Raw genomic sequence first — 27189 nt, 5'->3', positions numbered from 1 at the left:
TTGCTAAATATGCACAACATGCAAGGCCTACCTACCTAATCACTACGGCTGCTCTAGCTGGTTTCTACAACATAGAACTTGGCTAAAGGGCTTACAAACTATTTAAAGAGATACTACCCAATTCCTGTACGGTGTGGGTGGGAAGTGGCAAAACAGGCCCACTTCTTCGTGGAATTTTCCTCTCCTTTCCCCAACCCGCTTTCCAAAGATTTTTCCTGAGATAGGGTGACCTGTCTCCTTATAGTGGATCCAGCCTCCCACTTGTGCTATATGCCCTAGAGCAGTGGTCACCAACTGGTCGATCGCGATCAACTGGTCGATTCTAGAGGATCTCCCAATCGATCGCGATCTCTGGTGGTGAAGTGTGGCTGCCGCTAAGGCAGACTCCCTACCTACCCTGGCCCCACGCTGCTCCCGGAAGTGGCCAGCACAGCCCTGCAGCCCTGAAGGTGGGAGGGGGCAGGAGTCTCCCTCTGTGTGCTGCTCCTACCTGCAAGCACCACCCCCACAGCTCCCATTGGCCAGGAGAGCTGCAGGAGTGGTGCTTGCAGAGAGGGTCAGCGTGCAGAGCCATGTGCCCCGCCCCCCCCAGGGGCCGCAGGAGCGCGTTGGCCCCTTCCGGGAGTGGTGTGGGGCTGGAGTAGGCAGGAAGCCTGCCTTAGCCTTGCACCCCATCCAAAACCCCAACCCCAGCCCGGTGAAAGTGAGTGAGGGTGGGGGAGAGCGAGCGACAGAGAGAGGGGAGGATGGAGCGAGTGGGGCGAGGCTTCAAGGAAGGGGCAGAGCCTCAGGGAAGGAGCAGGGAAGATCCTGGGTTGCCTTTAGATTCAAAAAGTGATCTTGGACGTAATAAGGTTGGAGACCACTGCTCTCGAGGCATGAGGAGACTTTAAAGAATGTAGGGAATGGTATGATTTGCACATAAAATTATTTCCTATTTCCTCATTTTTAAAAAATAATCTCTGCACAGCATACAAGAGCAGCAAGCCAAGCAAAAGGTGACCCTTAAAACGTTCCAAGATCAGGTTTGATTTGGATAAATGACCAGATTTTGGATGTGCCTCTGAAATGCATCCAAACCTCTTGGATGAGCAAAATTGGGCTGGAAGCCTTATGGCTTTCTCATAAGACTTCTGGCACTTCCATCCAGTCCCAGCTGGAAGTGCCATAGGAGCAGCCTTCCCACAGCATTTTGGCACCATCAGTCCTGGCTCAGTCTAGGGAGGTTTCCTGAATATTTCAGAACCTCTGTAAAGGTTTAGTTCAATTTAGCTCTATAAATGAACAAAAGTTTGGGGTCAGTGGGGATATTGCGTTTAATATGGAGTAATTTTCATTTTCATAGTAATATTTTAATTGTTTTCTTCTTTATGTTCTGTTAAGAGCAGAATACAAGTGTCACACTGAACTGTGAATCAGTCTTTGTTCTTAAGTTTTATTTTTGACTCATTCTCTCAGCTGTCGACTATAGTTTTAACTGAGTCAAACTCCATGTTTTCCTCCTGACATGTGGAAGCCTTAATATATGGTGCACAACAGACAAATGTGAACACAAACAATGCATTTATTTCACTCTGTGTTGACTGACTTAGCCTTTAACTTGTGCCTGTGCTAAGCAGACTGAGTTTACACTATATTTGAGAAAAACAAGTGAGATATAATGGTAGATAACATGACCATGAATTATATGCTCATACTTCTGAGAAATATCAGTTTACTTTTGCTGGCAAAGAATTATTAAAACAACTCAACTTAAAACCCCTTGATTTCACCAAAAAACATTGACTATACTAAACCCTTCAGCTAATTCTGTTTTGTGTCGCAAATGCTGACAGTCCACTAACAGTGACTAATACTTGGAAATTTCTATTTGGGCCAATGAAATATCTCAGAGTCGTCATTAAACTCGCTTTGTCAGTCTGGTTCAGATAAGGCAAAACCTCTTTGCTTGCTGTTATTCATGATTTTAAGGTTAATCCATGTGCATACTCTTAAAAATAAGATTTTCAAAAATAGGAACCTAGAGTTAGGACGTCTTCGCTACAAAATTAAGTCGACCTAACTTCTGCAGAAGAGAAGAGTGAGGGGGGATTTGATAGCAGACTTCAACTACCTGAAGGTGGGTTCCAATGAGGATGGAGCTTGGCTGTTCTCAGTGGTGGAAGATGACAGAGCAAGGAGCAATGGTTTCAAGTTGCAGTGGGGAAGGTCTAGGTTGGATATTAGGAAAAACTATTTCACTAGGAGGGTGAATTTCACTAGAATGGGTTACCTAGGGAGGTGGTGGAATCTCTATCCTTAGAGGTTTTTAAGGCCCGTCTTGACAAAGCCCTGGCTGGGATAATTTAGTTGGGGTTGGTCCTGCTTTGAGTAGGGGGTTGGACTAGATGACCTCCTGAGGTCTCTTCCAACCCTAATCTTCTATGATTCTATAACTTACGTTGGCATACAGCCATCTCAGTAATTACATCACTTGTGCATGTCTACACATTGCTCCTTGTGTCAGCGGCGTGTGTCCTCACCAGGAGTGCTTATACTGATTGAACTGTCAGTGTGGGGCACTGTGGGATGGCTTCTGAAAGCCAACAACAGTCAATATAAGCAATGCAGTATCTACACTGACACTGCATCAACCTAACTACATTGATATTGACTCTATGCCTCTCGTGGAGGTGGAGTTATTAAGTTGCTGTAGCAGGTGAGTTATGTTGGCAGGAGTGAAATTTTAGTGTAGACACTTACAGAGTTAGGTCGACATTAGCTGTCTTGCATTGACCTAACTCTGGGCTTAGGCTTGTACATCCATAGCTTGATTTTCAAAAAAGAGCTGATTGCCCAACAACTCATAGTTGCCTCAAAGGAAGTTGTTGAGGACTCTGCACTCTTGAAAACCACACCTCTTAATCAGGTCATTTTGAAAATCTTGGCATAAATCTCTGGGGTGGAAAGTCAGTGGGACGTATGCTTCCTAAGTCACTTCTGTGCTTTTCAAATCCAACCATGGAGTTTGCAGAAACAGGAAGTCATTTTGCTTTACAGAGAACACATGCACTTTGGTTTCTTCAGCAGGGCCGGCTCCAGGCACCAGCCGAGCAAGCTCGTGCTTGGGGCAGCAGATTCTAAGGGGCGGCTTCCCTCCAATCCTTTTTTTTTTTTTTTTTTTTGGTTCGCCGCTCCGGCCGCCCTGATGTTCACAGGATTCCACTTTGTACAATCAGGCAGCAAGCTGTGATGATTCCGTGGCCACCTAGCACTTCACTATGTTTAATACTCCGGGTGTTACTGTTGTAGGTGTGGTGAGATGTCATTGAAGCTGGACTGTGTAACTGCCTTTCATTTAAGATAGCTATAAGTAACCGTTAAGCTCTTTTATGAAACCATAGTGACCTCCACACTGAACTCAGGCACATGTCACTGCCCAAAGCAAAGGCACATTAAATTATGTGGAAGGGGTTTGGCGTGTGTGTGTGAGAGAGACGCAGAAGAAATATTACAGAAATAGAGAAGGAGCAGAAAAGCCAGAGCCCTGAGACCATGGACCTGAGAAAAGCCTAGAGACAGAAATGTTGGGCTGAGTGCTGGCTGAAAAGTGGCTTGAAGCTGTGAGGAAAGAAACTGTCTTCTGTTTGATTTCTCCTGTGTTCAGGGGAACAGAACTTTGTCTATTCTTTGTAAACAAACACGATTTCATGAAAGACACACCTGACTTCATCATCAAATTCTCTTCCTAACAGAAACAACCACAGGGCTCTGAACTTTGGTTAACCACTAGGATTAAAAGGGGTAACACTATATAACCTGAACTTTCTAGTTGTAAGGAAGGAGTGAACTTGCTTCTGGAGATTCTTCCTTATCCCCAACGACATTTGATGAAACTTCATGAAATCCCCAAATCAAAAACTGTATATGATAGTCTGGGCAATTTTTCAATCTTCTCCTTTTCTGAGAAATTGCTTGGCTTTAACTCTTTCTGTTTGTTTTTTAGTCTGTTCCAAGGTTTTCGTTTTATTTTTCTTTCAAACTGTGAACTTCAGAAAATTTGTGACGAAACCTTTCTTTCTCTATGGCACTGCTTACCTGTACTTAGCAAAGTTACAGCATGCTCTCTGCTCACAGTTCAGAAAGATGCACCCATCCTGAGTCTGAAGGGACCCCAGAGACCTTAACTGTTTTTCATTCACTTTTTGTCATTGGCAAAAAGCCAACTGACTGCAACCCATTTTGTAAATACTTTTCTTGAGATAGATTTACAGACAGATTAACAATCTCAAGGTTATCATTTGCTTGCGTAACTTTAGTGAAATTGGGGGGAAAATAAATTAATGCTGACTCTTCATGTAAAGGATTAATTCCTTTCATCTTTTGATGGGGGTTCAATATGAAAATCTGTTTTGTCTTGGCACAGAATGTGTTCTTTGCCTTTCCCCCCTTTCTTCACTTTAACCAAAACATCAGGATCACTGGTAATCTTTTATTCTGGCAGACAGTCAAGTAAAATAGATCTCACTCATATAAATACTTAAAGTTCTGTAAGGCATTTGACTTGTTACCACATGACATTTTGATTAAAAAAACTAGAACAACATAAAATTAACATGGCACACATTCAATGGGTTAAAAACTGGCTAACTGATAGGTCTCAAAATGTAACTGTAAACGGGGAATTGTCACTGAGTGGGTCTCTTTTCTGTGGGGTTCTGCAGGGAGCAGTTCTTGGCCCTGTGCTATTTAACATTTTTATCAGTGCCCTGGGGGAAAAAAACAAAATCATCACTGATAAAGAAGGAAGTGGATAAATTGGGGAGGGTTCAGAGAAGAGCCATAAGAATGATTAATGGATTAGAAAACATGTCTCATTGTGAAGGTTACGATTCTGTCATGGAGATCATGGAGGTCACTGATTCTGTGTCTTTCCAGGACTTCCATGACTTCTTCTGGGGCCGGGCTGCAGCAGCTGTCAGTCCCAGGGCTGCCAGAGCAGTGGTCCCTGGATGCAGGAGCAGCGGGCAGGTGGGTGGAGCAGCTGCAAGCCCTGACAGCACTCTGTTTGTCCCCCACAATCACTCCAGAGTACTTTTAGTAAAAGTCAGGGACAAGTTGTGGGCTTCTGTGAATTTTTGTTTATTGCCCGCAACCTGTCCCTGTCTTTTACTAAAAATACCTGTGACAGAATCTTAATCTTACTCACAGTGATGGATTCATGGTGCCCAATCTATTTAGCTTAACAAAGACAAGGTTAAGGGGTGACTTGATTACAGCCTGTAAGTATCTACATGGCAACAAATATTTAATAAAGGACTTTTCAATCTAGCATGATCCAATGGCTGGAAATTGAAGCTAGACAAATTCAGACTGCAAATAAAGTATAATTTTTTTAATGGTGAGAGTAATTAACCATTGGAACAATTTACCCAGGGTCATGGTGTATTCTCCATCAGTGACAATTTTAAAATTAAGATCGGATGTTTTTTCTAAAAGTCATGATCTAGGAATTATTTTGGGAAAGTTCTATAGCTTGTGTTATACAGGAGGTCAGACTAGATGATCATGATGATCCTTTCTGTCCTTGAAAAACAACAAGGAGTCTGGTGGCACCTTAAAGACTAACAGATTTATTTGGGCATAAGCTTTCGTGGGTAAAAACCTCACTTCCTTGAAATCTCTGAATTTATATCTTTACCCACATACCTGTGTGTGTGTGTGTGTGTGTGTGTGACGTGTGTGAGAGACATGTGTATGTATGAGTGAGACTTATTTTATTTCCCTAATATTCTTAGGGCTAGTCTACACTTACCCGATAGTTCGACGGCTGCGGATCGAAGTTCCGAGTTCGATTTATCGCGTCTGGTGTGGACGCGATAAATCGAACCAGGAAGTGATCCCCGTCGACTGCGGTACTCCAGCTCGGCGAGAGGAGTACCGCGAAGTCGACGGGGGAGCCTGCCTGCCGCGTGTGGACCGCGGTAAATTCGAAGTAAGGTATGTCGAATTCAGCTACGTTATTCACGTAGCTGAATTTGCGTACCTTACTTCGACTTGGGGGGTAAGTGTAGACCAGGCCTTAGTCTCCTAGGAGGACTAGGGAATCTAGCAATGAGCTGTATCCAGCCTGTGGAAGAACAGTGGTTGCGATGGCAGGGAATTGCTGGTGGACTTGCAATATCTGTGCTACGTATTCATCACACCCCCACAGTGTTGTGTTTTCAATACTCAAAGAGCAACAGTATACTTTCATAGGAATGACTTTCAGATTAAAACATCAAAGGAAAACATCAAACAAGAATTAACTTTACTTTAAACTCTCCCTGAAATAGCCCACAGTGTATCCCCGTACCAGGATAAGTTTGTACTGAACACAAAATAGCAGCTGCCTCCAGCAGACTTATAGAAATATAAAGGTGTACATTTCATAGGAGTTGTGTATTCTATACCAAAAAACAAACAGCACTGGAGCTGTAGCAGCCAAAGAGATTCACGTCAGATGGGAACTATAGAAAAAGAGGGCTTCTGAGGTCCTGTCCCTGGCCTTTGTTTTGCAGGAAAGGGCACACAGTTCTAAACCAGCCTGGACACGGAAGTCTTAGCACCATTTGGTGGACTCTGAGCTGGGTCATAATTCCAGCCGTAGAGATTTAATTTCACTTTAAAAATAGAATTAAAACAGGTACAGATTTAAATCTGTCTAGATTAAATCCAGGTATAGGAAGGTAAATTCCCTCTTCTTTGTAAATACAGGTTATTTATGTGCAAGTTCTATCTGTGGGTAAAGTAATGGTAATATTTAGAAAGGTTAGATAGATAATATGTAGACCCAAGCTACCAGGGAATATGGGCTCAGAGGTAGTTTCAGCACATCAGGTGACAGTACCAAAGGGGTCTCTGTGACCGAACCCATCACACATAGCCTCTCCGCAACATGGGAGTGGCAAACTGGGTAATAAATTCATACTGGTCTGGGTTTTGACCAGGGCAGGACAGTACAGCTATGGGGTCTTAGGCTGGGAAGCTGGGGGTTATCTTGGCTGTAGCCTCTCTATTGTTGGTCTATGCAGTGGCTTGTTGGAGCCTGCATGTAACTGCAGCTGGGTGTGTCCCTGCCTGTGTGAATGCTGGTGGGAGTATAGGACTGGGAGCCATCTATAGCTTGTTACAGCAGCACAGTGTGAAAGGCAGGGCCGTCCTTAGCCATAGGCAGAACAGGCAGCCGCCTAGGGCACCACGCTACCTGGGGGCACCGCTCTGCCCGGAGCCCGGACAGACGAGAAGCAGTGGAGCATGTAAGAGCAGGGCTGCTGGGTCCTAGAGAGAGCCGAATGCAGCAGAGTCTGAGGGAGGGGATTGGCTGCTGGGGTCTCTGGGAAGGGTACGGGTACGGGTGGGGGAAGGAACTCACCTGTGAGTGTGACTTTCCCCCAGCGTGAGGTGAGGCAGGCTCGGCGGCTCTGGCACCAGTATCCTTTGTTGTCCCCCATAACGTCCATTCTTCTCCCCCCTCCCCCCCCCCCCCAGATAGCATGTGCGAAAAATCAGGACGGGGGTTGGGGTAGGGTGAGCAGATGTCCCACTTTTATAGGGACAGTCCCAATTTTGGGGTCTTTTTCTTATATAGGCTCCTATTACCCCCCCACCCCCTGTCCTGATTTTTCACACTTGCTGTTTGGTCACCCTAGGTGGGAGTAATTGGTGCCTATATAAGACAAAGCCCCAAATATCGGGACTGGGCCTATAAAATCAGGACATCTGGTCACCCTAGCTGGGGAGCGCGTCTCTCCCCTGGGCTGGCAGCGATCCATCTCATCCGGGGGGAGCTGCACAGGGCAGGATGAGCTGCTGTGGCTCCATGGGTGCCCCGTCCCTGAGATCAGATGCTGGGCTAACTTCACCATAGTCCGTTGGGCTGGCGATGGTGCCCATTGGCGTGTGATCGGACCTGAGGGTTTTCTGCTGCTGTTGCTACTATGCACCCCAAGAGGTGGATTTTGGGGTCCTGCAGTTTTCCACCTATCTCCTCCTCTACTGCAGCTGTTGGACCAGCAGGCTGGGGGGTGAGCCAAGCATGAAAGCGGTACTGTGTTGCCATTTAGATTGTCATTTAACAACTTTGTTTGCCAAAAATGCTTGCTAACAATCCTGAATTCAATTTCAATATTTTTTTTAAAAAAATCAATATCTTAGCCAAAAACAGAAAATTAAGTTGTTGACAATTATTTGTGACAGTTTGGTATGGGGCAGGGAGTGGGCCAGTTTTCATCAGAGAAACAAAAAATGTTGACTGACTTTCCTATAGCCCTGTTACTGCTAAATAGAGCCCTCCAAAACTGTAATATGCTCATCTCCTTACTAGTGTATAGAGCAGGGGTCGGCAACCTACGGCATACGTGCCAAAGGTGGCATGTGAGCTGATTTTTGATGGCACGCAGCGGTGGGCTGAGTGGCTCAGCCCACCTCTGCTCTGGGGTTCCGGCTGCTGCCCCATTGCCAGCCGGGGTCCCAGCCGCCGGCCCCACTCAGCGCCCGCTGCTGGCCTGGGGACCCCCAAGGAACCCCAGGCTGTCAGCGGGCTGAGCAGGCCGGCGGCTGAGACCCCGGCTGAGCCACTCAACCCACTGCCGGCCTGGGGTTCCATTCACTCAGCCGGCAGCCGGCTGAGCGGGGCCGGTGGGGGGCTGAGCGGGGCCAGCGGCTGGGACCCCGACTGGCAAGGGGCCAGCAGGCGGAACCCCAGAGCGGCAGCAGGCTGAGTGCTGCCGGCACCCCAGACTGGCAACGGACTGAGCCGCTCAGCCCCCCGCTGGCCCCGCTCAGCCTGCCACCGGCCTGCTCAGCCCACTGCCAGCTGAGTGAATGGTATCCCAGACCGGCAGTGGGCTGAGCAGGGCCAGCGGCTGGACCCCAGACTGGCAGTGGGCTGAGCGGGGCTGGGGGCTGGGATCCCAGGCAAGGATCACACTAAATTGATAAGATCTGCATTTTAATTTTATTTTAAATGAAGCTTCTTAAATATTTTAAAAACCTTATTTACTTTAAATACAACAATAGTTTATTTATATAATATAGACATAGAGAGAGACTTTCTACAAACGTTAAAATGTATTACTGGCATGGGAAACCTTAAATTACAGTGAACTTGGCACACCACTTCTGAAAGGTTGCCGACCCCTGGTAGAGAGTGACCATATGTTGTACTAAGATTCTCTTGCTTTTTTTTCCAGTGAGTCAGTATAGCTTTTGCCAGCCCAGAGGTTGGGCAGCCAATGTCTTATGTTTTCACAATGTTTTGTCCAACTTTCATAAAGTAAATACATGGTTAATATGAGTTTAAAAGGCCAGGGACACTTCCTTGTGAAGAATCTGTGCAGCAGATCATGCTAAAGCTGTGAAAATGTCAGTTTCTGATGGAACTTTAGAGGCAGTGATTTAACATGTATTTCTGGCAGTGCCCAAAATGTGCTGCTATTGCTAATGTCTTTCCAAACAACAATAAGGCACAATAGGATTTCTGTAACATTTCTGTGCTACCTTAATCAAGAGGAGATGATTCTGTGCTGACTTCATTTTGGTCACTTTGTGCTTTACCTAGGAGTAAAACTAGGGTTATATTTTCCCACTGCTTGGAAACCCAGCTTATTAAACTTGATAATGCCATTGATCTATTTACAGTATAAGGTTGATATAGAGTTGTAACTAACATTAAGACTGATGCCCACTATATATTTAAAACTAAAAAGTGGCTTTGTAAAAATGACATGGGTTTCCAACTCTACTATGTCTCAGTCAGGGCAGAGCGCCTTGTGAGGTGTCTTCACAATAGCTCAAGGTCACAGTGCAAGAACCTAGAGAGCCTCCTGAAGCATGGTGATAGTTTTGATTTAAATGGACTTGAACTGAACGAAGATTTGAGTACACTGTCACCAATGTTGCCACATTCAAAATCGGTGATGGACATTGTACAGTTTATTCATACCACCAAACTTGTTGACATGTATCCTAATGTATACATTGCCACTCGTATTCTACTAACAATTCCTGTAACAGTAGCATCAGGAGAACGGAGTTTCTCAAAACTAAAGCTCATTAAAAACTATCTCCGCCTACAATGAGTCAGGAACGCTTGACTGGTCTTGCTATTCTTGCAATCGAACAAGACATCACTTTGTTTTTGTCATACAATGACATTATTACTGATTTTGCAGCCAAAAAATCCAGAAAGATTGCTTTTAATTAAAACCAAATCCTTGTTTCAATACCTCTTCATATAAATTTCCAATAAAATGTTGACAAATTAAAAAAATTATATTATTTGCATCATTCTGTCAAATCAGAATTTTTTCTATAGCACTACTTCTTTAGTGCTAGTCCATCAGCATTACAATGTGCTTAATTAAGTTAAACTGGGTTTAATAACGTGCATGTGGCAAGTTTTCCAATACTATAAGCTTATGTTTGTGTTGCTAAGAGCAAGTCAGGCATAGGGGCACCAGTTTAATAATCCCGCCTAGGGCACCATAAATCCTAAGGACGGCCCTGGTGAAAGGGAGCCTCGGCTGGTGAGTCAGAGGGCTCGGTGGTACCCAAGTTCCAGGTGCACTCCAGGGGGAACTCATCACAGGAGTTTTTCCTGGATAATATTTATTTTACTGTTGTGCTCAGGGATTCCAGTTGGGACTGGGACTCCATAGTGCTAGGCATTGTTCTAACACTTACAAAGATATGGTCCTTGCTCTGAACAATTTCCAATATAAAGAGATGAATAACCTGTGGAGAGTAGAAGAGAGGGATGCAAACAAATATACACAGTTGTTATATATTTATATACGTTTTCAATTGAAAAATATCCTAACTAGACAAAGTAGATACTTCATCCTAATCCTCATTAATGACTCGATCTAGCAAACACTTATAAAATGGTCATAAAGTTGAGCACATGTGTAAATGTTTGTAGGAGCAGGGCCTAGTTGAATAATTTTTGCATAGGTGTCATGCCAGAAGTTGATCTTGAACAGAGACCTGAAGGGGGAAAAACCAGAAAGGATTACTGGTTACATTAACAGTCCTTCTTTTCTTTTAATAATTTGAAAAATATTGACTTGAAAATGTGCACAGAGTTAGTCTGTGTATCTGCATGTACCAGTCACTGTAACCCTAGCTTTCTCTTTCCCAATGTTTGGTCCTGATTCAGGAAAGCACTTAAGCATATGATTAAAGCTAAGCACATACTTAAATTTCCTTCCTGAATACAGATGCTTTCCTGAATCAGGGCTTTTGTTTGTTACACCCATGTTATCTGTCTTAATTTAGATTGCAAGATTTTAAGGGCAGGGACTTTTACTCCAGGCATGTCTTCACTGTGTTAGCTTGAGGTATAACTCAAGTGTTGCCCCTAATCTGGTTCCTGTACACATAAAAATTTCTAGCGCAGGTAAGAGCTTTAAACTCCAGCTAGCTGGCATGTCAGTGAGTGCGGGCTGAACGCTTGAGTGCCACAGATGCTGGAGCTAGTAATGGAGTGGGGGTGCAGCTACTCTGTGCTGCTAATACAATCACTCTGTGCACTCTGGAGTGTTAATAGTTTGGTCGTTCTCACTCCACTAGACTAAATCAAGAGGAGTTAACTTTGAGTGTGGTTAACCCTGCAGTGAAGGCATATTGTGATGGGGTGTATAAATCCTGCACTGACAGGGAAGGGGCTAGGGACACTCTGGCCTTGGCTACACTTGCAAGTTGCAGTGCTGTAAAGCTGCGCCCAGCACTGTAACTCACTCCCCGTCCACACTGGCAAGGCATTTGCAGCGATGTATCAAAAGCGGTGTTCCACGGTGCTGAGCATGTCCGTGAATGCCACAAGCAATTTAGTGTCGTACGCGTTACACGGCTCGATAGCATCGTCGGACTCCTCACTCTCACTGTCACTTTGGATCTTAAGGAATAGTTCGACAGCCAAACGTGACGTGCTGGTGAGATAAGTCAGCATACGCCTCAGCAGTTCGGGCTCCATTTCCCGCAGACAGATTGCGCTGCACAGAAACTGTTGAAAGATGGCGCCAAAGGTGGACGGAAACAAAGGGATTTCTGGGATGCGAAGCGATGCATCACGGCGCCAGAATGGGAAGAGGTGCTCTGTGGGATAGCTGCCCATAATGCACCGCTCCCAATGGCGCAGCAAATGCTGCAAATGTGGCCACGACAGTGCGCTGGGCAGCTGTCAGTGTGGACAGACTGCAGCGCTTTCCCTACTCAGCTATATGAAGACAGGTTTAACTCACAGCACTGTACATCTGCAAGTGTAGCCAAGGCCAGAGTGTGCTAAGGTAGCTTGGTTAATTGTGCATGGTAGGGAGGAGGTTTTTGAAAGGAGGAAGTTGAAGTCAGCAAGGGGGAAGCCCTGAAGCAGGAGTTGGAATACCCATGTCAGAGAACCATCAGCTCTGGGAAGAATCCAGCCAACCCCACAAGTAAATCAGGTAGGGAGAGACTGATCCAGCTCTCTGCATGGAAGAACTCAGTAAAACTGCTATGCAGGCACTCCTAAAGTAAGGTGGTGCCACTGATGTTTTTCTCTTTTTGCTCACCCTGAGAAGGGTTCTGTGAGTTTGAACTTTTGCTTTCCCCACATGTAAACAAAGTAAGAAGGCCTGCAAGGATGGGGCCCACTGCAAGGCTGGGCTGACCCTGTGTTGGGTTGCCAACCCTGCCAGGATTGTTCCAGAGTCTCCAGGAATTAACCTTTAATTAAAGATTAATCGTTATGTCATGTGATGAAATCTCCAGGAATACATCGAACCAAAATTGGCAACCCTACAAGTGGTATCTGGGTGTGGCAAAGGGCCCCAGCCCAGCTAGAGAGCTGCCCTAGAAAGACTCTTTTGCACATACCCTATGTGATTATACAGTGCCCAGCACAATAGGCTGCTGCTCTGACTGGGTCCTGTGGGCACAACTATACTATGTGATTTATGAGGGCTGGTCTACACTACTGCGGTAAATCAATCTAACGTATGCAACTTCAGTTACGTGAATAACGTAACTGAAGTTGACGTAGTTAGATCCACTTACCGTGGTGGCTACACTGCACTGTGTCGACGCGAGAGCATCTCCTGTCGACTTCCCTAGCACTTCTCAGGGAGGTGGAGTACACAAATCGATGGGAGAGTGCTTTCCCATCGATTTAGCATGTCTTCACCAGACCCGCTAAATCGACACTTGCTGCATGATTGCAGCAATGCTGATCTACCGGTAAGTGTAGACATGCCCTGAGAATAGCACACTGAGATCTATGGGTGAAAAATGCTCTGAAGACTTAAGTCTTATTACTGGCAATAATTTTAATCTAATAATGAAATAATGTAAGTATAACAACATCAGGAGTTTCCCACCGAGCTGAGTCTTGTAACAATATATTAATATCTAATTCTTCCCATGTGTCCTTCTCTCCATCTAGATATGTGTGCTTACATATGTTGTATATGTGTACAGTTATACAGTCTTTCTTGTCTGGAAATTGTCATTTTTCACCAGCATCTTTTGATAACTTCTCTTTGTGATTTTAATATTTGGACCTATTAGTGTTATATCTTATCAAATGTTGATATTAATACTAGAAAAATATATTTGGCAGGCATACTGTACATGTTCTCATATTTTAAACAGTTGATGTTCAGTGCAAAGCCTTTGTATTTTGGATCTCATCATTAATATCCATGTGTAGTCCTTTCACAGATACTCAACCACATATCAAGCATGTCAACAATAAATCATTCTCACTCATTCATTTATCTCAATTTCTTGGGTCATGGAAAATGAAACCTTTTTAAAGAGTACAACTTTTGAACCAATTAGTTGATAGAATTAGATAAACTGTAGCTGGAAATAATTGTTAAACTCCATCCTCCTATTAAGATTTGCAGGCTTGTGCGCTGTAGAATTCTATGCAGTACATTGTCCACTGCAAGTTTAAATGATCAAAACAATGGGGTTTCCACCACTTCCTTTAGGAGTCCATCTGACAGTCTAATAGATATCATAAAGAAATATTTTGGTTCCATTGTCTTTAAGGTATAAGCTGAAATCATCATTATAGCTAATGAATCCCAAAAGCTACTGGATAACTGCCTCTTCAACAGAGGCACAGTGAAGAAATTAAAGTGTAGTTACTCTGCAAAGTGACTGTAAAAAATGCGGTTCCATGTCTGTTCTCTCTCAATGACTTCTGTATCCATTCTGCTCAATTTACAAGTAAAAAATATACTTTTCCTAATTGCCAGCCCTGCAAATTCAGCTTGGGATCTGTACATAAAGCTGTGTTCCATCTGGCTTGTGTAGTAATAAAGATCCTGCATTTGGAACTTAATTATCAATTCTGCTGATGGGTGAGTCAGAAAACAATCCAGGGCACTCCTGTGTGTAACTTTATTCCTGTTACTAGCCAGAGCAGCACTCTCATTTATGACAGTTTGGCTTTCCCTGTGCTCCCTGTCCTGCACATCACTCTTCACCTAAAGCGACACACCCCTCACTCCACCTGCACTGTACAGGTATGGCTACACAGCTCATGGCAGCGAGTCACCCAGCCCGTGTAGACAGGGCTCACACTAGCACTCTAACAGGTTTCAGAGCCTGAGCTGCAATTTCAAAGCACTGTCTACCCAGCTATTATTAGAGCGCTAGCGTGAGCCCCGCTAGCCCAAATCTGTCAACATGGGCTGGGAGGCTTGTTGCTGTGTGGACAGGGCCGGCTCCAGGGTTTTTGCTGCCCCAAGCGGCGCAAAAAAAAAAAAAAAAAAAAAAGGCCGCGATCGCGATCTGCGGTGGCAATTCGGCGGGAGGTCCTTCACTCCGAGCGGGAGTGAGGGACCGTCCGCCGAATAGCCGCCGAATAGTTGGACGTGCCGCCCCTCTCCGGAGTGGCCGCCCCAAGCACCTGCTTGGCAAGCTGGTGCCTGGAGCCAGCCCTGTTTGTGGAGGTACCCTGCGGGATCAAGCCCACTCAATACAGATGATGCATCTAGTGCTTTACCTTTCTTGTGTCTGTATGTAACCTTTATCCACACTTATACTGGAGTGAAACAATGCTGAGCTTTCTTTTGCATCTTGTAAGGAATTCTATAATCAAGGCCTTTATGGTATTTCCTACTTATATTATTTCCCTGCAAGGTAATTATAACTTTTAATGATCTTCATTTAGATTTAAGAGCCTAGTTGTCAAAGAATGCAATCCAAACCCCACTGACGTTAATAGGAGTCTTTCCATTGACTCAGTGGACTTTGGATCAGGCACTTAAGGAGTTTTAATATCACTTGTACCTTTTTAAAATGCTCCCTTAGACTTCCCATCTGTTCATAGGTAGGATAATCTGTGCACTCCCTCTGATATTTCTTAACCTCTGTATTCATTACACTTTTATGTGTTCTAGATGTTTGAAAATACAGTTACCAGATATGTCTAAAGATCATACAATCATAGAATATCAGGGTTGGAAGGGACCTCAGGAGGTCATCTAGTCCAATCCCCTGCACAAGCAGGACCAATCCCCAACTAAATCATCTCAGCCAGGGCTTTGTCAAGCCTGACCTTAAAAACCTCTAAGGAAGGAGATTCCACCACCTCCCTAGGTAACCCATTCCAGAGCTTCACCACCCTCCTAGTGAAAAAGTTTTTCCTAATATCCAACCTAAACCTCCCCCACTGCAACTTGAAACCATTATTCCTTGTTCTGTCATCTGGTACCACTGAGAACAGTCTAGATCCATCCTCTTTGGAACCCCCTTTCAGGTAGTTGAAAGCAGCTATCAAATCCCCATTCTTCTCTTCCGCAGACTAAATAATCCCAGTTCCCTCAGCCTCTCCTAATAAATCATGTGCTCCAGCCCCCTAATAATTTTTGGTGCCCTCCGCTGGACTCTTTCCAATTTTTCCACATCCTTCTTGTAGTGTGGGGCCCAAAACTGGACACAGTACTCCAGATGAGGCCTCACCAATGCCGAATAGAGGGGAATGATCACGTCCCTCGATCTGCTGGCAATGCTCCTACTTATACAGCCCAAAATGCCGTTAGCTTTCTTGGCAACAAGGGCACGCTGTTGACTCATATCCAGCTTCTCATCCACTGTAACCCCTAGGTCCTTTTCTGCAGAACTGCTGCCTACCTACTTGGTCCCTAGTCTGTAGCAGTGCATGGGATTCTTCTGTCCAAAGTGCAGGACTCTGCACTTGTCCTTGTTGAACCTCATCAGATTACTTTTGGCCCAATCCTCTAATTTGTCTAGGTCCTCTGTATCCTATCCCTACCCTCCAGCGTATCTACCACTCCTCCCAGTTTAGTGTCATCTGCAAACTTGCTGAGGGTGCACTCCACGCCATCCTCCAGATCATTAATGAAGATCTGGAGGATCAAATGCAGAAAACAGCAGCATATTAATGTATAAATGAGAAATGGTAAAGAATGTTTATAAATAAAGATCACAAAAGAGGAAATACCATATTCAAAATACCAGTTTTTCTACATGTACTCGGTGCATGAGTCTGATACCAGTTTCACTTGTGTAAATCCTCTGAAGGCAGTTACCTCCTAACTGAAGTGTGAATCTGACTTGAAATTAAGTATAGTACAACCTCAGAGTTACACACACCAGAGTTATGAACTGACCACCCACACACCTCATTTGGAACTGTAAATACACAATCAGGCAGCAACAGAGACAAAAAATAAAGCAAACACAGTACTGTGTTAAATGTAAACTATTCAACTGCTGCTTTCCCTTTATATTTTCTTCTGCATAGTAAAATTTCAAAGCTGTATTAAGTCAATGTTCAGTTGTAAACTTTTGAAGGAATAACCTTAGCGTTTTGTTCAGTTATGAACATTTCAGAGTTATAAACAACCTCCATTCCCGAGGTGTTCGTAACTCTGAGGTTCTACTGTAAGGCAAATTTTCAGAATTGATCAATTATAGCTGAGCTCTAAAGCCATATTTAGGCACTTCTAATGAAATGGGGTGATTTTCAAAGATTTTGAAGACTTGTAGATTCCATTGTATACTCTCAACATCTCTGAAAATCAGGCTACTTTATTAAGATGCCTAAGTGTGGATTTAGGAGCATAACTTGAGACAACCACTTCTGGAAATTTTAGCCTTAATGGCTTCACATCCAGACAAGAAATGAGTAAAATGAATTAGTAGCATGAAATCCCATTTTGTGAGTGTCTGATCTGAACTTATCTCGTGAAATATACTATAGTTCTGTTTCATTAACTTCATTAGCCAATGTGCTTTAATTACAGAGGTCAATTACTGTTAACTCATTATTTCTCTCCATAATCTATAAAAATGTATACAATACTCTTTAAACTTTTCATTTGTTTCTTTCATTTGGTGAGAGAGAAATCTGATGTCCATATGTATAATGTAATAGGTCAGCTGAGACACATTACTAATTTCACTCAGCTGTGTGCACCATTAAATTCTTTTTCACCCCCGTGTTATACAGCTACAATGCAAAAGAATCTGTCAGATTCATGAGATGTAAAGTTATGTTTCTGATTTTGATGAGCATAACTAAATAAAAATCATCCGTACATATTGATAGAATTATCCAAGCATTCTGATACCACATCTGCAAGGCATATAATTGTACACAGAGCTATAAAAATAATAGCTATTTTTTGTTCCGTGTGGTAAGATATTCTCATTTCAAAGAGTTTGTGTATGGATACACACAGAATTATACATCTGGAGGGACAGCCTCTTTCTTTTCAATAGTGTTTTTCACTATTTCCAGCATTGTTCTGACCTTAGGTCTCATCCCACCATGGTCAGTGTACCTATAAATCCCTACCGAGGAATGCTACGTGTCCATTTAACACAATACTTTTAGTTACTTTTTAGTTTAGACTGAGACACCTTTGGGTAGAAATAGGGTACTCAGTATTGAAAGGTTTGGAGGCTTGGTTAACTTTGGATGCATATCCAGACTTCCTTGTTCTGGAAATTAAGAACAGGCTTTATTACTCATTTTTATTACTTCTATGTATCAGCCAGATCGGAAATACTATGAGAGTAACCTTACTCATGGTCCTTTTATTTCACTTTTTTTCTTCTTCTCATATTTCATTCACTTCATGCTTTGCATATTCCTTAAGGGGGAAAAGCCAGAGAAGAGTTCTGTATTAGCATGCGTAGGCATATGTGCTTAGCTTTAATCCTAAAGGAAGAAAATTGTTGTGCACATTAATTACCCTTGTGACCAGAGATGGGCCTGAATCAATATCCAAGAATTGAACTTTGTGGGGAAGGGAGGAGGAGTATTTGAATTCCACACCTACATCAAGAGAAATTTTTACAGCTGGTCACTTTGGGCCAGATTTTCAAAGGTATTTACTCACTTAAAGATGCAGAGAGCAGGGCCGGCTCCAGGCACCAGCCCACCAAGCTTGTGCTTGGGGCGGCACCTGGAGGGGGGCGGCGCGGCGCTCCGGCCGCCGGGGAGAGCGGGGCCACGGCCGGGCTCGCCGCCCTCCCCCCGGCGCTCTGGCCGCCCTCCCCCCGGCCGCCGGGGGGAGAGCGGTGAGCCCCGGCCGGGGCTCGCCGCCCTCTCGCCGCCCTGCCCCCTGCGCTCTGGCCGCCGGGGGGAGAGCGGAGCCCTGGTCGGGGCTCGCCGCCCTGCCCCCGGCGCTCTGGCCGCCCTCCCCCCCGGCGCCCTCCCCCCGGCCGCCGGGGGGAGAGCGGAGCCCCCGCCGGGGCTCGCCGCCCTCCTCCCAGGGCTCTGGCCGCCCTCCCCCCGGCCACTGGGGGGAGAGAGGAGCCCCCGCCGGGGCTTGCCGCCCTCCCCCCGGGGCTCCGGCCGCCCTCCAGGGCGGCCGGAGGCTTTTTTGCCTGGGGCGGCAAAAAAGCCAGAGCCGGCCCTGGCAGAGAGGCACCTATTAGGATTTCCAAAGGTGCCTAAGCAGGTTAGGCACTTAATCCCATGGATTTCAGTGGGACTCTGGCACCCAAATGAATTGGGCATTTTTGAAAATCCCACTAGGTGCCTACCTGCACCCTAACGTGCCTAAATGCCTTTGAAAATCTGGCCCTTTGTCAACAGTGGACCGAACCAAACCCCAAATCTAAACACTGCCAAACGTCAGTCTGAAATTCATATCTAGATCTGAATCTTACACCATGAACTCACCTCTCCTGTACACATGTATACATAACTTACATATTACATTTCAAAGTACTGTACTACAATTGAGTTATGATAGACTTAAGTAACAGGTATTTTTCCATTCAAATATTTTACAGTGCTGATCCTTTGTAGTATCTTACTCATAGAATGGGGTCATATAACCTTAATGGCTAAAAGAATTGTGTTGTACATGCAGTTTTCCAATATCGCACATGGCTTGAGGTTTGTGGTCTGCAGTATTGGGAGCTGAGTGGTCTGTGTGCTTTCATCAATTATGGCTTTTTTGTCTGCTTACAGTACTACAAACTGGTGGAGTGTCTGGCATAGTGATTGGCAATGTTTCATTTTTGAGCTACAATTATTTTTATATGAAAGGCTTAAACTTGCAAGATTTTTAACATTTTGACATCTGAGGGTCTAAGCTGATGAACAAATTTCCATAATTGGTTCAACAGGAGGTATGATTAAGGGCCTGATTTACAAAGGCCTGCGTACAATGCTAATATAAGTGTACATGAGCAAATCAAATGATTAGCTTGGGTTCATGGCCAATAATATGTCCAGTGTGTCACCTCTATTTGCAAGCACTTATTTTCATACACAGTTGTGCTCTGGAGCTTTGGCTCAAGGAGTCGTTTTATAAAGGGTTTCAAGTAGGGTGACCAGACAGCAAGTGTGAAAAATCGGGACAGGGGATGGGGGGGTAATATGAGCCTATATAAGAAAAAGCCCCAAATATTGGGACTGTCCCTATAAAATCGGGACATCTGGTCACCCTAGTTTCAAGTGAGTAGTCCCAACAATGTTTGTTGCTAAAATCTTTGAACAAAGCACTATTTTACTACTTCTGCTCTGATCTCAATGTCTGCAGGTAACTGGCTCCAACCTTTGTACCACCTTGACCCTGAGAGGTGGAATATTATCCACATGACTAGCTGCTTTCAGTGTCAGTGTGAATTAAGAGTTCATTGTCTACCAAGAGGTGCTCAGCTCATTGTGGGATAAAGCTCTTAGAGACTTCTGAGAAACTATTGGTCTCAGCTCATCCTGATGGTTTTAGATTTGCTTGCATGCACATACAGTGCTGTTTATTTTTGTTTTTTTCCTGTCATTTCCTTTGATACTTGCTGTGCACTTGTGAAACAGAAGGTATGAGTTATGTTTATGCTTCCAAACTTTCAGCTGAAATTTACTTTCTCTTCTTACCGCTGTCTGAATTGATGGTGTATAAATGTTTTATGTTAGGCAATAAAATGAAGGCATTTTGATAGTATTGGGAAATGCCTTAATGCATCCAAAAATGCAATTTCATTAACTTGCCCAGAGATGAAATATTGCAACTGGGCACTTGTCTGAAGACAGATATTCAATATGTAGTTTCTTTTAGATTACATGAGGAAAATCTATAACGAAGTGGTAGCTGATGCCTCTTTCAGGAAAAAAAAGACTGAACGAACAAGAAATTAAATGTTTGTACGTACATGTGAGTCTTGAAATAACTGTCTCATGAAGACTTTTGAGGGTAATTATACTTGAGAACTGAGACATGTGGACAGAGTTAGTGATTTACTGATAGGATCACTGCCTGCATCTTCACAAACTGTTTATTATATTACTTCTTACCACTGCTCCTAAAAATGGGATCCTATCTTCATGGCTGGAACTAATATTCCTAGCTCTTTGGTGAGAATTGTGACAAAGTTTTATTTTCAGTAAGCTTCATTCTGATCCCACTTACAACTGACTTACTCTGGTATTTCACACCGGGCTTCAGCTGATTTACTCCTGATTTCTACTGGTGTTAGTGAGAGCAGAATCGGGCCCTATTCTTGCAATGGGCATCATGGCTTGTAGGGACCAAATTTGGCACTAACTTACACTTATGAAACCCCTTTGATTGATCAAAATAGCCTGATTAATAATAAAGGGTTGCTATGGATTTAACTAAGGGCAGAATTTGTCCCTAGGTGTTTAACTTACTGAATATCTAGATCCTGATATCACCCTATTCCAGACAATTGCTGTGAATAATAATAAACAATACCATGCCAAACTGAATTGTAGTGTTTTCACCAGATTCTCACAGTCCCATTCCCTTTCTCATTTTTAGTGGGTTCATGAACTGTTCAAACTTCTCTGGACATAAGTACAGCACCTCAGTTAAGTCATTAGTAATTCTAGACAGCAAAGGAAGCAGGGCCTCTGTCTGGCAACAATTACATTCCAGGTTTGTTTCTTTATCTCTAATGATTTGTGCTCACCATTGCTATGGCCTTGTGCTAAAGGGCCAAGTGAGATTATATGTAGGTCAAGATATAGAGTGGCCTTAGCAAACCAGTGTATCAGGTACAATGGCATGTAAAGAATTCCCCTTGCAGTAGGAAATTCTCCACTGGTGGAAATTTGGTGGAAGCAGCACTGCTGCTTCTTGCACCAGCCGCCCCTTGCACTACTGGTGTAAGAGGAAGAAGGAGGCAGGTTGGGGGCAGGGTCTAGGCAGAGCTGGGAGGGGATGAGGCAGTGTGGAACTCCACTACACCCTATCCTCCACTGGTGGAAGGTCCTCAGGGTTGGGACTCGTGTGCCAGTGCTGTATATTAAGGCTTTCCTTGTGCAATCGTAACGTCTACTGGAGCTGAATGGCTCCAAACCAGCTTTTCAGCCCTTGGCAAAACTCAGAGAGAGTGAAAAATCAAGTCCCTAGAGAACTGTGTGGCACAGTTTCAGGGTAATTGCACCTGTATTCCCTGCCCCCTCCCTGTGGTCCACTCCAGGAGTGCCAAGTCAGGTCTCTAGCCGTCACCTGTCTCTGGACAGGGACCCTTGTCCCATGGTCTTCTAACTGGGGGATTTAGGGTGGGGCACAGCTCCCTGCCTTACACTGTAATATCTCCAGAAAGCCAGTCTACTTAAAGGTTGGTGCTTGTGCTTTGTTTTCTCCGAGGGCTGTGACCCGTGTATTGCCAACAGTTACATGTTACCACATAGATCTTTCTAAGCAAGCAAATTTATTCTTAAAGTTAAAAGCATTACAGAGAAAACATAAAACCAATAGAAGTTCCTATATGGGTGCTAATAGCTTACTAGAGGTCACCCATTTGATATCCCATCAGTCTTATGGGACTGTAATAGGTCAAAGTCTTTCCAGACCTTCTACAAGGATTGAGACCCCACTTTGGGCAGAAGGAAGAAGCACTTCCTTCTGCTGATCAGAAAGAAGTCATGTGTCAGTTCAAGCTCATCCTTTTATACAGCCTTGAAAGGCTTAGATTTTTATTGGTAAATGTTGATAAACATCAATTTCACCATACACACATAGACAAAAAAAGATTTCCGTTGATGATGATCAGAATTTACAGATGGGCAAAAAGAAAAGTGCTTCTTGAGAACTTATTAGAGTTTGATTTAAGGAAATTTACTTTGTACATTTTGATACGATGTTGACAGTTTGGTTTTGAATGGTTATTAAGCTTTAACTTTTTGAATCTCAATGTCTGTCATTAAATTGTCTGCCCCCTCCATACCTTCCCACAACTGAAAACTTAATAGATAAACATTGGTATCTGTCAAAATTATTAAAAAAATAAAAATGGATTTCCTCTAAACCTACTTTTATACTAAAAGCCCTTTCTTTGTCTCCTAGTCTCAGGAAAACCCAGCTTGAACCAGTATATGCAAACCACTCCAGAAGGAGTTCCTCTCTAGAGTTGTTTAGTCTCAGTGACTATACTTAATATCCCCCCACACACACTGTTTTAAATTCTTGTAGGAGCTGTGGTAACCCTCCCCATGAAGTAAAACATACATTTATGAAAGGTTTATGTATAATTAATACACTGGGCCCCAAAGATACTGCATGGGGTTGTGATATGTGTCACACAATGCACTATTTAGGGCATCCATATTACAGAAAGGAGAGAATTGGGTAGAGCACTGAAGAGGGCAACTTCACAATACCTGAAGAGGGTATCACAATAAAAGATTTCAGGGGTGTTAGCTTTGTGGAGTGGTAAGAAAAAATAGCTGCATGATCATTAGAAAGGAGAACAACAACTAAGAGGAATAAGAAAGATCATCTTCCCAATCATGTCTGTCGAGTAGGCCTTCCAAGACACCTGACTGAAGCAGAAGTGTCCCAAAGCCTCCTCTAATTTCTCACCAGTACCTGTTCCAGTCACTTTTTCCACTCACTTTCATAATATGTGGCCAACATGTGGAGCTCAGTACTGAACAGGTGTATTCCTGCTTCTGTTAACACAGACACGAGCATTGCCCTGACTAGCACTCAGCACCCTGCTCTGGCTGAGTAGAGTGGCGATAATTGGATTGACTGAAGCTGAGGGGAGGACTGATAGTTTCTCTGTAGACTACACAAAATTAAATTTTGCTTAGTTCTTTTCTACTGTAAACAAAACCAAAATCCACAACCTCATTATTCACACATTCCTCCAAACCACTTCAGCTCATCTCTAGTCACATTTCTGGAGTTGTAGACTTTTGATTTCATGGAGAGTTCCCATCTTGACCATCCCACTGAGTTTTGTGAAGATCTTGCTAATGGGATTACTTTTGTGCTGCCAGTGCTGAGTGGGCTTTCATGTTCTGCATACAAATCCTGAGGTGCATACTGAAGGTTCCTTCCTTTCTATGTAAACAAGGCAATGAGGTGAAAAATCCAGTGATTTTTCTTGAATATGGGGTGTTCAGCCAATATTCTGATGAGAGAAGATGCGAAATAAAATCTATCATGTCTCTTCTTCACTTCAATCACCAGTGCCTACTATCTGACTTGCTTTAGATTAGATTTCAACTCCTCACTCTTCTCATATGGATTCCTGAGGCCTGTGCCATAGTCAGTTTTTTTTTTTTTAAATACCTTCTAGGATCTTCCATGATCTTATAAGATATTCTTTGTACATTGCTGCCTGCAGTCATCTTTTATGAAGATGACACTATCCTTTAAAATGTTAGTTCAGAATTGACCTTCCATTATTTTGACCTGCTCTGAATCAATATTCAATTGTGCAAACAGGGTATCAAATCCCACTCTCACTTACAGAGCTTTAGCTCTACAGAAATCAGAGGGGTTCTGCTCATGTAACTCAGCACAGAATTTGGCCTAGAATGTATAAAACTCCTCTGGGAAATCCTATAGCTTGTGGGAAACATCTAACCTCTTTCATTTTCCCATTCATTGCCTTTCAGGTTTCCTGTAGGACTGCTGGGATTCTCCTCTCAGAAATCCAAGACATATAGTCCCTAATATAAATATACTGAAACAGAAGAAGGCATATGGCTTATCAGCTTTGTTTTTTTTTCTCCCCTCAAAGGAAAAAGTGGGTATAAATTCAAATTACTTCTGAATCCCACATTAGCTCTAGCTCAGTTACTCAATATATTCTGTATTTATGAACAATAAATATGGAAAGTCATTCAAACAGAGTGTGATTTAGCTACTGTTATCTTCAGCTGCCTGACAGAGCAGAATAATGGCCTGGTTCTGTCTGCTGACTATAAATAAACTGGAAAGTAAAAGGTCAGATTTTCACACCTTTAGCCAGTCTGAGTAATACCTTACTTTACGAGTAGTCCCAGAGCAAATCAGTGTCACAGCTGGAATTAAGTCTTTGCTCAGACAGTCGCTGCAACTCATGCTATTGAGCATCTTTGTCTTGTGATCAGAGGTCATGCTATCTGCTCAGCTGGTATAGAACTGCTCCTTACATTCTTAACTTGATTTGGGGTCTTCCCAAAAATCAAAGTATCACAGGTTAGATGGTATTGCCAACTCTGAGTATTCAAAAATAATTAGTCAGGCCCCTAAAAATCATGAGATTTGCTTTAAAAATGAGATTTAAAACAATACATCTAGGAATATTTATATTTGTTTTCTGGTGTTGGAGCCTTTTCACATTTTCATTTTTTCCTCTGAAACCATGAGAGCTAGAATCTCCCTCTTTTAAAGTGAGAGCTGAGATACTCTTGTAATAGCATGACTTCAGGAGCTGCAGCTTGTAGGAAAACACCAAAGAGAGCTAGACCAGGGGTGGGCAAACTTTTTGGCCCGGGGGCCACATTGGGGTTGCAAAACTGTATGGAGGGCTGGGCAGGGAAGGCTGTGCCTCTCCAAACAGCCTGGCCCCGTCCCCTATCCGCCCCCTCCACTTCCCGCCCCCTGATTGCTGCCCTCAGAAACCCCAACCCATCCAACCCCCCTGCTCCTTATCCCCTGACCACCCCCTCCCGGAACCCCCCGCCCCTAACCGCCCCCCCAGAACCTCCGCCCCATTCAACCGCCCCCTGCTCCCTGTCCCCTGACTTCCCCCCAGGACCCCTCAGAGCAGCATGTCTGGCAGCTGCACCGCCCGGCTGGAGCCAGCCGTGCTCTCCGCACAGCGGCGTAGCTGCGGGGGATTGGGTACAGCAGGGGAGGGGCTGGGGTCTATCCTACCCGGCTGGGAGCTCAAGGGCCGGGCAGGACGGTCCTGCGGGCCGAATGTGGCCCACGGGCTGTAGTTTGCCCACCTCTAAGCTAGACTCACAATAACATTGCAAGAGTTGACAACCCTGTTCATGAGTTTCTGGACCAACTCTACATGCCTATGAATAACTTGTTTTCTTTAGGCAACATCAGTTACAAGCTTTCAGTCGTAGGTATTGGTTTGCATCACTTTATATTTTCAAGGTCATATTTTAATGAAAAGGGCTAGAAACTTACTCTAAAACAAACTTTACATTTCCTGGATCTCCAAATGAGGGAGGCTCACAGCTGCTGAAAGTATATATCATTACAAAAACTTGGCTAGGAATGATTTATTAAATGCCAAAATGGCTAATCCATTTTTAAATATTCACAAGCCTGAGGTCAATGGTCTTTCCATAGCTTTTATCTTACTGCCATGTTACAAGGAAATTAACACTCATGGGGCTGATCTGAGGATTTAAGGTTTGTCAGGAATCAGGGCCTGAAGTGGAGCCTTAGTGGAAACAGGACTTGCAGGAGTACATTGGGCAACCTAATGCGTGCAGCTGGTCTGTAGTAGGCTGCCTGATTGGCTGCACCACCTGACTGGTTGGAAGCGTCAGCCTATCAGCTCTTAAGCCCAGCCACAGCAGCTACTCAAAATATTTGGCCTTGGCTGTGATAGTTCTGCTCTACTTCATTCACACCAGGTAATCTGGGTGTGATCTTTGGCTCTAGTGCCTGACCTCTGACTGTGGCTCTGATTTCTTCTCTAACTATGGGGCATGCCTGTCCACTTCCCAGTCACTGACAATATGTATGTTGTATGGTTCATTTTATTTTTGAAAGTTAAAGGTTTCTATCTTAAGGAATCTTCAGAATTAAGGCTAGTTGTCTAATTTGGTCTTTATTTTCCCCTTCTCATTTATTGCGCAATGCATCAAAAAATGATGTCCTTTCTCTGGATGATGTCAGTGTGCCTATGTAAAACGTTATTGACACTCTTTAAATCCCTCTATTGCTTTATTAGAGGGAAAGGGGTTGAAAACTTGTTGAGGTGGTGGTAGACCTACATTCCTTGTTTCCAATTCATATTTTTTTAAATGAAGGGGAATATTATCATTACTTAAAACTGAGAATCCATACAACTGTATTTGAAGCGCCTAGTCATTCAGGGGCATTGATAAATCCCACGTAGCCAGATGCTCTATTCTCACATGTTATTTTGAGGTGCAATGGCAAGACAGAGTATGCATCTCATGGATAGTATAGAAGACAAATGAGGACAGAGTCCTGCACATTAAATGACCAGTCAGTGTAATCCAGAGGTTAGATCTGATATGTATTTCAAATTATAATATTTCTGACCCTACTACTGAAAGTTATATTTGTTTTTTATTTAAATGTCATGGCTATCTGGCTTATCTTGTATTTATAATGACACTGAAATTCTTGCTTCCCACATTATTTTTTTTTCTTGAAGTAACAACTAAATTTTCTATCAGCTGTTTCCCCTCCCCTATATCCACTCTGTTCAAATTACCATATGTACAAAATTCAG

The sequence above is a fragment of the Emys orbicularis genome, chromosome 5, assembly GCF_028017835.1.
Source record: "Emys orbicularis isolate rEmyOrb1 chromosome 5, rEmyOrb1.hap1, whole genome shotgun sequence".
In the NCBI taxonomy this organism is placed as follows: Eukaryota; Metazoa; Chordata; order Testudines; family Emydidae; genus Emys; species Emys orbicularis.
This window is presented reverse-complemented; position numbering follows the sequence as displayed.